This window comes from Ursus arctos, unplaced genomic scaffold, assembly GCF_023065955.2.
Source record: "Ursus arctos isolate Adak ecotype North America unplaced genomic scaffold, UrsArc2.0 scaffold_11, whole genome shotgun sequence".
NCBI classification, from domain to species: Eukaryota; Metazoa; Chordata; class Mammalia; order Carnivora; family Ursidae; genus Ursus; species Ursus arctos.
Genome location: NW_026622775.1, coordinates 23,789,032 through 23,801,412, shown reverse-complemented (window position 1 = coordinate 23,801,412; position 12,381 = coordinate 23,789,032). Strand labels below are relative to the sequence as shown.

Here is a 12,381-nt window from a genome sequence, read left to right as displayed (position 1 = left end):
CAGGGCGTGATCCCAGCGTTATGGGATCGAGCCCCACATCAGGCTCCTCCGCTATGAGCCTGCTTCTTCCTCTCCCACCCCCCTGCTTGTGTTCCCTTTCTCGCTGGCTGTCTCTCTGTTGAATAAATAAATAAAATCTTAAAAAAAAAATTAAAAAAAAAGAAGTGCTTTAGGGAATGTAATATTTTCTAATTATTCTGGGGTGATGTGTGCCACCCATGTAAATATATCCTTTTTGATTTATATTTCACAAGAATGAAATATTAATAGTAATTATTGCTTTCATAATAAAAGTTAACCTACATCTTGATTAAGCATTCATTATCTTTTTTTGTGTAAAGATGTATTAAAATTTTATTAGGGTTTATCTATCTCTATCTTCCATGTTTTTATTCTTTATTTTTTTAATCTGTTTTTAAAACAAAATTAAATAATAAACAAGAAGTTCAACATTAGCATATTTATTTTCAACTTATTTATTTCTTTTAGTGAAATGCATGCTGTAAGGAAAGATCAATAGAGTGCTTTGCACCTATGTGTGTGCCCTGTGTGTGTGTGTGTTTGTTTTTAAAAAAAACCCTGTGATCATAATATGGAGGAACAGGAACTCTCCTATGTCATTGGTGGGAATACAAAACTATACAGCCACGTTGGAAGACAGTTTGGCAGTTTTCTACAAAGCTGAAAATACTCTTACCCTCTGATCCAGCAATTGCACTCCTTGATACTTGCACAGATGAGCTGAAAATTTACTTTCACAAAATAGTGTGCACGTAGATATTTACAGCAGCTTTATTCACAATTGTGAAAACTTGGAAGCAACCAAGATGTCTTTCAACAGGTGAATACATAAATAAATTGTAATATATTCATATAATGAAATGTCACTCAGCTCTGAAAAGAAATGAGCTATCAAACCACGTTAATATATAGAAGACCTGGAAGTGCATATTGCTGAGTGAAAGAAGCCAGTCTGAAAAGGCTACATACCATAATATTACAACTATATGACATTCTGGGGAAGAAACTACAAGAACAGTAAAAAGATCAGTGGTTGACAGTGAAACTATTCTATTTAATGCCATAATGGTGGACACGTCATTGTATTTTGCCAAACTCATAGAATATATAACACAAAATGTGAACCCTAATGTAAACTATGGACTTTGGGTAATCATGATATATCAATGTTGGTTCATCTATTGTAACAAATGTTTCACTCTAGTGGGGGATGTTGATAATGAGGGAAGCTATTCATGTGCAGGGACAGGGAATACATGGGAAATGTACCTTCCCTCTATTTTGCTGTGAATCTAAAATTACTGTAAAACATAAAGTTTATTAATTTTGGGAATAGTCTGTGATCAGAATTTTTTTTCTTAATTGCTAGAAATTCATGGGGTACCTGGGTGGCTCAGTCACTTCAGTGTCTGCCTTCAGCTCAGGTCATGATTTCAGGATCCTAGGATCCAGCTGCATAAAAAATTTATTTAAATAAATAAAATATTTGAAAATAAATTGTTAGAAATTCATTATTATTTTTTAAGCTTTTAAATTTTACTCATCTTACCCCATATTAGGAAATTTGTTAAGGTATGTTTGAGATGGTTATTTTTTTTTTAAGGATTTTATTTATCTGATAGAGAGGAAGTGATAGAGCATGAGTTGGGGGTGGGGAGGGGCAGAGGAAGAGGGAGTGGGAGAAGCAGACTCCCTGCTGAGCATGGAGCCCTACATGGGGCTTGATCCCAGGACTCCCAGATCATGACCTGAGCTAAAGGCAGATGCTTAACCAGCTGAACCACTCAGGTGCCCTTATTTTTTTTTTTTTAATTCATCCTCTATCTGTTTTCTTGGTGTTGTATATTTAAGGTCATGATATTTATATAATGGAAGCTGATAAATTAAAAAAGGAACATCGATTTTATAATTCAACAAAACTTGATTTGAATACCAGCATTAGTTTAGTAGGCATATTATTGGTCATAACTATAATCTTTCCAACCATAATTAGCATAAAATAATACTAAATAAAAAAACCTTGTGGTTATCTTGTTGTTTTTCATATAGTATGCCCCTTTCCTTTAGGGGATATTTTAGCATGTGAAAAAAACATAAACCTTATTTTTGAAAAATAAAACAAAATATAAGCAAATTAATTTTGTTATGAATTTTCACTTAAAAATTACTCTTGGAGGGGCACCTGGGTGACTTAGTCAAGTGTCTGCCTTGGCTCAGGTCATGATCTCAGGGTCCTGGGATTGAGCCCTGCATAGGGCTCTGCACTCAGCCTGCTTCTTCCTCTCCCTCTGTCCCTCCCCTTGCTCATTCTCTCTCTGTGTCTCTCAAATAAAAATAAAAATCTATGGAAAAAATTTTTAAAAAAGAACTCTTGGCAGTGCGCCTGGGTAGTTCAGTTGGTTAAGCATCCAACTCTAGATTTTGGCTCAGATCATGATCTCAGGGTCATGGAATCGACGCCTGAGTCAGGCTCTGTGCTTAGTATGGAATCTGTTTAGTTTCTCTCCCTCTGCCCCAACCCCATGCTCGCTCTCTCTCCCTCTAAAATAAATAAATAAATCTTCAAAAAAAATTAATCTTGGAAAAATTTACATATCCTTTTGGTATATTGATGAATAACTTACTGTGGGGAGAGAATTTCTCATGGGCCTTTTGCATAGTTCTGCCTGACTTCAGAGTAAGAGACCTTGACCACTTAAACCTAGACAATCTTTGCCAGGATGTTGGCATTTTTTAAAATTTGATTTATTATTCCAAGATTCAACAGAAATTCCCTTGCATCTTTGGATATTTAATTATTTAATGTCCCACTAAATAATATCCTTGTTTTATCATCTTAATATAACTGTAAGATGCGAAACATTGTTATGCTTTCCACAGGAATTGCACAAATAACCGTTATAGTAATTTTAAAAATGCAGTTGTTTAAATCACTTTTATATACACAAAATCTTTTAAAAATATTTATAATCTCAAAAATTTGTTTTTGTTTTATAACTGAAGTAACATTGTGGACTTGAGTGAAAGAAGAGTTAATAGTATAATTTGAAACTTCTATGAAAATAACAAAACATAATTGCAATCTTCTGCATGATTAATAGGCTAGAATTTCATTTTTAATTTCATCATGCAGTATGCTAACTATGGTCTTTTGGTTAAATAAATTTAATTTCCTAGGAGATCAAGCTACTACTACGTGTATGCAGTATCTGAATACCTCATATTATTATTTTTAATTTCATATCTACTGAATTTGATTAATGATTTACTCTGATTAATTTTATTTTCAAAAGACCCAGCTGAAAAACTTTATTTTATTAAATATCACTGCTTGAACAGAACAGAGTAACGATGAGCTTCTATGCTAACAGTGTTTTGATGTATAAACTACAAAAGTGAAAATACAACTTGATGATTTTCGTATTATTGCCCATAGTCTTAGGAATTTTTTAAATTACGGTAATATGGAATAGATTCTAAATAAAAAGAAAAAAAAATGATCTGGAGAAAGGTTTACATAGACATTTCGACCAAGGACATAAAAGTGCAATTCTGAAGAAAATTTTGACACAAGCTATAGTACTCAACACGTTAAAGCTAATTCAATCTATTTCAATCTATCTTTCGTAAAATCCAGGCAGAGGGGATCTGTATATTTTAGTTATATGCATTATGCCATTTTTGGAAAAGTTACTGCTAGACTAGACTAGTTGAATTTCTGAGTGATAGTCTATTTCTCCACAAATCTCTGTATATTTCAACACATTTTGGAATTGATTGGAAACTAATAAAATATTAATATAAATAGCGTTGAAGTTAGTACTAAGCACATACCTACTATACATGCGTAAATATAGATACACACATACTACACATTTGCATATTGTTTATATATATCATACATACATACACATTCACATGCTTGTTGGATAAAGTTATTCATTAGTTCATCCTCATTGCTATAGCAATGAGCAAAAACACAAAAACCCTTGCACTGATTAAGCTTATATGTAATTATATGGATAAGCAAGTAAGTATTCCCAGAACCAGAAGAATGATCAAAATGTAATTATGATTAGCCCCAATTAACAGCTATAAATCATAGAAATAAAATGTCTTTGTTCTTGCTTTGGCAGCACATATACCACAATTGAAATGACACAGAGAAAATAAGCATGCCCCAATGCAAGGCTGACAAGCAAATTCACATTTTTCGATATTAAGAAAAAAAAAAACGTTAACTGTGTGAGGTGATAGATGTTTTCATTAGCTGATTGTAGCAACCATTTCACAATGCTTATATATACCAAAATATCATGTTGTATGCCTTAAATGTATATTCAATTTTTATTTTTCAATTATACCTCAATAGAAATGAGAAAAAAATTTTTTACTTTTACTGGTACCACTACTCACTCTGCTACAACAAAGATGGCACACCAACATTTATATAGTTTCATTTACTATGCTCTTTTACATATGTTATCATGCTTCATATTTACAATAACCCGATTAGGTGTGTATTGTTATCATTGTTTTATTGATAAGAAAATCAAGGCTCAGAGCTTAATTAACTAGATCAGTGTCTGATATCTATTTTTTTTTTTAATTTATTTGACAGAGAGAGAGACAGCCAGCGAGAGAGGGAACCCAAGCAGGGGGAGTGGGAGAGGAAGAAGCAGGCTCCTAGTGGAGGAGCCTGATGTGGGGCTCAATCCCATAATGCCGGGATCACGCCCTGAGCTGAAGGCAGACGCTTAACGACTGCGCCACCCAGGCGCCCCCAGTGTCTGATATCTAGAAGAAGGTAACGGGAATAGTAATAAATATAAAGAGCAATGTCTATATATAAGACAATTAGTTCAAAAGACATGTTGTATTAGGATATGTCAGGTGATGGAAATATAAATACAGATATGACTTTAAGACCTATCTTCTAGGTATATATGAAAACAATAGTTACGATGTAATATAATAAATGGTAAATTATACATATTTGCAAGGTAAATGGAAATGACGCTTATTGCCAAGTCCTAAAATAAACTTTAAAAAATAATGATTACATTAGTTATTTCAACATTGGTTATTGTACATAGTTATATATAGGTGAAATGATAGAATAAGTAGGTATAGACCAACTGTCAGAGCAATAGAGAAAGAGAGAAATATGTCACTAGTTCTAAATTCAAGTTATTACAAATGATTACATGTAATAAAAACTAAAACTCTGTACAAAATAATGAAATAAAAATAGATCAACTCTTTTTTTTTTTTTTCCGGGGGGGACTTTAATCTTATGTAGAAGTTTACAAAGATAAGAAGAGTCACCATTCTCATCAAAACTTGAAGGATAGCTGCTAAGTACACTTGGGTTAAATAATTTTCTTTTTGGGTTAAATTGTTTTCCTTTTTGTTTTTGTTTTTACAGTCTTTTAGTTTCTCCAAAATGACAGCTCTTTTCAAAGGTCAGTAATTAGAATAACAGGATTAAATAGCCAAATCCTTGAGTAACCAACAACATGAAATAGAAATGCCCACTACAATGAAATAACTAACAGTGAAGAAAATAAAATTATGAAAATACATATACAATAAATTATAGAATATATTTAATTAATATCAGGAGAGAGACATGATAAAACATTTTGACTTAAATTAACAAAAGTCTAAAAAAAAATTTGCTTTTGAGAAAGTACAATTGGTTAATACGACTTCCAGGTTGAAAAACAATTGTATATTAACTGAACAAAATGTCTGGATGCAAACATTAAAAAAACATAGATATAGACAAATAGATGTTAGATAGATGACAAAGAGATAGATGGGGGATGGGAATGGGGGAAATGCTCAATTATGTGAAGGATAGACATAGAAAGTTAAACACTCACATACTTGGGGTTGTAAAAGTCAAACGTTTTAGATTTATTTTAAGAACCTGAAAAAAGAAACAAAAATGGAATAATAAATATATGCATAGTGATTAAGAGTATGGTGAAAGTCAACAAATAAAGCTAAGAGTCAGTTAGTTTGTTGAAAGATTAAAAAAAAAATTGACAAACCTTTATGATGGATGTCAACTAAACTTGTGTAATTATTTCCAAAATATACACCTATCAAATCATTATGTTGTATATCATAAACAAATACAGTGTTACATATCAATTAAATCTCAATAAAAAGCAAATAAAATCACAAAACACTGGAAAATTGTTTTGAACTTTAAGAGAAAGAATATCAAATATCAGGAATAAAAAATGAAAAGTAATTATACACCAGGTACCAACCTTTTTTCCTTAAAGGATCAGATGGTAAATATTTTAGGCTTCTTGTTGTAATTACTGAACTTCTTTAAACTACTCAAATTCCTTTGCTATAGTGGCATAAAAATAGTTATAGACCATATGTAAATGAATGAACATGACTGTGTTCCAGAACACTTTATTTATAAAAACTGACTCACAGGCCACAATTTGTTGACTACAGTTTTTTTTTTGTTGTTGGTTTTTTTTTTTTTTTTGAAGAGAATTCAAGACTGATGTAATATTGCATGTCAACTATACTCAAATAAACAACATTTTAAAAAATTAAGAAAATTTTAAAAATAAAAAGAATTCAAGATTTATTTTTAAGAAATATATAATGCAAAATCTTATAGACGAAATACTTTTGTAGATAAAATACACATTCAAAAGATAAATCAGGGTATATTAATACTTTTAGCTCAATAAGTTTGAAATGTATTTCAAATACATAATTGCCTAGAACATGTGTTTTTCCAAAAGTAGCTTAAAGTAAAATACAAAACCAGAATTGTCCTATAACAAATCCATTTACTCAGTAGTCAAAGATCATCTCATAAGATCATTTCAAGCCTTGCTGGCTTTACCGGTGGATTGTTCCAAACATGAGACAAAACAGTAATTCCAATATTACATATAATTGTTTTGGGCAGAAAGCAAGAGGGAACATATTCTAATTCATTTTATGAAGCTATAATAACCTTGATAACAAAAATAAAACAAGATGAAATCAGAGAGGGAGACAAACCATAAGAGACTCTTAACTATACGAAACAGAGGGTTGCTAGAGGGGAGAGGGGTGGAAGGATGGGGTAACTGGGTGATGGGCATTAAGGATGGCATGTGATGTAATGACCAGCGGGTATTATATACAACTGATAAATTACTGAATTCCACATGTAAAACTAATGATACACTGTATGTTAGCTAATTGAATTTAAATAAAATAAGTTAAAAACAAAAAAAACCTTACCAGGATAAGAAAGAAGAAGGAAATTAAAGTCAATCTAATTTATCAAAAATAAGGAAGAAAAACTTGAAGATTATCAAGCAGAAATCAACAATGTATTAAAAAATATGACATCATGGACAAAAAGATTTATTCCAAAAACCCTGGAAAGCAGTGATGGCTTAATATGAAAATAGCAATTAATGTAATGCACTGAAAAAAAGACTTAACAAAATCATAAGCTTATTTAAAGCTATGGTCTTAAAAAAAAAATCTTACATTTTAACAATGTAGGAATAAAAGAGGATGGGCTTAACTTGATGAAGTTTGTTTTCAAAAGTCCTTTGGAAACATCATACTTAACAAGGAAATGCTGAAGTATTTCCTTTGAGATTGGAAACAAGAGAAACAACAATGTTGTAAGTAATTCATATTGGAGATCTTAGACATGGCAGTAAGGTTTTTTTTTTTTTTTAAAGATTTTATTTATTTATTCGACAGAGAGAGAGACAGCCAGTGAGAGAGGGAACACAAGCAGGGGGAGTGGGAGAGGAAGAAGCAGGCTCATAGCGGAGGAGCCTGATGTGGGGCTCAATCCCAAAACGTCGGGACCACGCCCTGAGCCGAAGGCAGACGCTTAACGACTGAGCCACCCAGGCGCCCCGGCAGTAAGGTTTTTTTAACTTATTTATTTTATTAACTTTATTATTTTTTAAATAATAAAGATGATTGGAAAAGGGAAAACAAACTGTCGTATAGTGGAGGTTATTATTATCCACACAGAATATTCAAAAGAGGGGCACTTGGTTGGCTCAGTCCATTAAGCATCTGACTCTTGATCTCAGCTCAGGTCACAATCTTGGGGTCATAAATTCAAGCCCCATGTTGGGCTCCAACTCTGGGCATGGGGTCTACTTAAAAAAAAAAAAAAAAAGAAAGAAAGAAAGAAAGAAAGAAAGAAAGAAAGAAAGAAATCAAAAGCATTATCAGATACATTGTACCAATTAATAACAGTTTTTACCAAGATTCCTTGACATGAATTCATTATGTGAAAATGAATTGCATTTCTATTTAATAGCTACAAACACAATGTAAAACACCACAGATATGACTTAAAATAGAATTTTAAAATCAAGTTATTAAGAATAAGTCTAACTAAAGTGTGCCAGATCTTGTAGAAAACAAAAAACCTTATTAATAGTAATTAGAGATTACCCAAACACATCAAGAGTTTTGCTGTCATTAGATTGGCAAAGAAGTTAAAGATCTTAAATCATTTCTCCTCTAAATTCATCTTTATTATCAATGCATCCCAAGTAAAATCTCAGTAAGATTGCACTTAAACATTATCAGGCTAATTCTCTACTGTATGTTAAATATAAAAATGCCCAAAGTTAATATAAGTTTCTTAAAGAATAAATTGGGGGATGTATTATAAAATATAATAATACTGTGTGGTATTAGAAAAGCAATAGATAAATAGATCAATGGAATGGAATAGATAGACCATAATGAGAAAAATGTTTATATGGGCTCATGGTATTTGGGAGAGCTGATGTTATAGATCAATGATGAACGATGGATTTGTCAATAAGTGTTGCTGGTCAAACTGATTATGCCAAAGAGAAACAATTAAAATGGCCCTGAATTCACACCTTTATAGAACAAGTTCTTCCTTGGGAATAAACATTTAAATGTAAAAGCTAGGCGAAATTTTCTCTGAGCCTTTGGTTGTCACTGCTGTTGTTCAGCATCTTCTTGGTTTTTTTCTGTGATTTGTGGGGTTTTGTTTTTATTGTTTCTTGTCCAGGATGCTGGGTTATTGGCTTCTTTGCATAAAGTATGATGTTGGGTTTAGATGTCCAGCTTAAGCAAATGTTTTCTAGATGGAACTTTAATTAAAATTTGTGTTTTGAGCCTCAATTTTCACTCTCTACTTTTTTGTTGTTTTGTTTTGTTGTGTTTAACCTTTTAAACCCAGTCTCACAGTATCCCAGGCAGTTTGGTTTCCCCCTCCACTGTACACCCACGTGTTTATCTTCTTTGTGTCTGCTCTCTATACTCCCTTATATTGCCTGATAACCTTCATTCTCCTTTCCTCCTTCCAGAAATTTGCTGAGTGCTTAAGATCTTCCTCATTTCCTATGTTGTTCTATTTAATTTCCTTTTGTCCTTCATTCATAGCCTTACATAGCTGTATGGGAGATATAGTTATATTTTTCAAGCTGAATGTAAAAACATGTTTTAAAATGCAAGTAGTGATTAAATTTCTAATAATTGAGCAATAGTTGAGTGTTATGAATTTATTCATTGACATTTCTCTCTCACCAGAAAAACTGGTGCTCTCTTTCCTTAAGACAGTACTAAGAGGCAGTACCTTGATATTACTAACATTTAATTGTTCAGATACAGAAATATACTTTGCCAGGAAAGCAGAGATCATCTTATTCTCAGGATCCTTCTATAAAAACTCACAATAAATATATAGGAGTTATCACTTTTATTTTGCAGCTTGAAAAAATATTTCAAACAGCTATCCTAATCAGATGTATTATTAATGAAATACCTTTTCTGTGATCAAAATGCTTAGTAGGTCAGATGGAATTATCAAAGGTTGCTTGCAGAACACGGATTCTACTAAAGGAAGAAAGGCTGATGGCCTTCAATGATTATTCATTCTGATAAAGGTGTGATCAGATGTCTCTACAAATGTCCTTTTTTAGTGAAAAAAAAATAAAGTAAAACTATTTGGTAGCTTTATTTAGTTTTGTAGAGAAGTTTAGATAAGACTTTGGGCAAGTGATAGAGCTGTGCGGATGGAATCTGGGTGTATTCCGATCCCTTCTTACTGAAACTCATTCCTAGTTCCCTGATTGAGTGTTCAACAATTGTTTCCCTTCTTCTTTGCGGGAAATAGTTTCGGACCCTGCTAAAATGTCAGCCGCCACGATGATGTGTGGGTTTCACCTTCCATTTTTTAGAAGTTAACTATACCGTTGACTCTTGGACAACATGGGTTTGAACTACATGGGTCCACTTATACACAGATTTCGGTTGTTGTTAAACACGGTAACTGTGTTTTCTTTTCCTTATGATTTTTTTTAATAACATTTTCTTTCCTCTACCTTACTTTATTGTAAGAATACAGTACATAATTCATGTAATATACAAAAAATGTGTTCATCTACTGTTTATATTACTGGTAAGGTTTCCAGTCAACAGTAAGCTATTAGCAGTTAATTTTGGGAAATTAAAAGTCATATATGGATTTTGACTGTGGGGGGGTGTCAATGCCCCTCATTCCCACATTGTTCAAAGGTCACCTATACTTTCATATTTAGTGAACATCTTAGTTTGTATTCAATTTCCTAAGTAGTACCCATCTAGTCACTATCTTACCCTATATTATTTTAGAGATAAAAGAGCAAAATTTATGGCTTTTCTCATTTTTAGCACGTTGCCTAATAAAAATCAACGCCAATTTTTTTAAATCTAATTTTTTTCTGGTTACAGTCCCTTTTCTAGTTTCTTCTATAATCTATTGCTATGTTGAAACTGACTTAGGTGGTGACAACACTAATCTTACTATTTCTATATTTTCCACAATAAATGTAGCATCTGAGTCCCACTTCTTTGGGAAATTTATCATTCTAAAATAGCATTTATCATTTCCATAACATACCAAAACATTTTGCACACTAAAATAATAAAACGTTCTTAGTAGCTTTAAATAGTCATATGATCAGAAACAGGAAACACAGGCTGAGTTTCTACGTGAGCAGTAAGCTATGAATACTTGTAAAACAATACTCCTTAATGAGACCCAAACGATGTGGCATAAGGTCATTCTACCAATGAAGGAAGATCAATCCCAAGATGAGAGGAACATGAATTTCTACTCTAAAAGCTTTTTTCTTTTCTTTAAACGGTATTAGAAAATGCTAATTCTTGGATTTAGACTACAGTTTTGCTACATAGGTGTTATGCACTCAATGTTTGTATCTCCCTGAATTCATATAATGAAGTCCCAATCCCCAACGTGATGGTATTTGGAGGTGGGTATTTGAAAGGTGATTAGGTCATTTATGATGAAACCCCAATGAATAGAATTAGTGCTCTTATCAGAAAAAACAGAAGAGAGATGATCGCTCTCCACTCTGTAAACACATAGCTATCTGCAACCTAGGAAGTGAACTCTTATCAATAATTGAATCTGCTGGCTCCCTTAATCTTGGACTTTCCAGTCTCCAGAACTGTGAGGGATACATTTCTGTTGTTTAAGCTACCCACTCTATATTTTTATAGCAGCCTGACCTAAGACAAGCTTTCGGAATTTTTTTTTTAATTAAAAAAAAATAATTTGTGAACAGAATACTTGACTGCAAGAAAGCTGCTGTCCATTTCCTGAATTAATCAAATAACACATATTTTACATTAAATGCCCTGTACTTCTTAAGCCCAAAAATCACATTATTGCTTTTATAAATATTTATTCTATACTTGGGTATAAGTAAAATGTATAATATGAAAGTTATGGGCTAGGGTTTAACATTTCAAAAATGTCTGAAAAACAGGTAAAATTCCCAGGGTTGTTTTTTTTTTTTTCTATTTTATCTTTTTTTTCTTTCTTTTCTAGTCCTCCAAACTTGATAATTTTTTTTTAATTTGTTACACTATTTTACTTACAAGGACAAAGTACAAATCAGGCAAATATTATACACAAGTTTACTCTCTACCTTGATTGCATTCCTGCTTTATTCCAGTTTCCATAAAATGTATTATGTAAAATAGATTTCAAAATATATATTTTGCAGTCAACATTTATTTGATCGTAAAAATAGAAACATCAGTATTAAATATAAATAGCTGATAAGTTTTGCTCGTGAGCTTCTCCATCTTTTCCAGTGTACAGGTAGACGGATGACACTTTAAATAATGTGTTAAATTTAGAGAGAGAATACATTAAATAGGAAAGAAAGTCATGGAAAATAGGAAAGACTTTCCATTAAGGGTTTCAGATATGAAATGTTCTATTCAGACACAAACTAAGTCTAAAATGAGAGATTTTTTTTTTTTTTAAACTGAAAGAGCTAGAGAGTAATTAAAGGTAAT

The 12,381-nt window shown here is 32.1% G+C and overlaps 1 pseudogene; it reads left to right on the top strand.

Annotated features, from left to right (window-relative positions):
* The first annotated feature begins 4,145 nt into the window (after positions 1-4,145).
* Positions 4,146-4,235, top strand: LOC113255850 (U6 spliceosomal RNA; annotated as a pseudogene).
* The last annotated feature ends 8,146 nt before the right edge of the window (positions 4,236-12,381 follow it).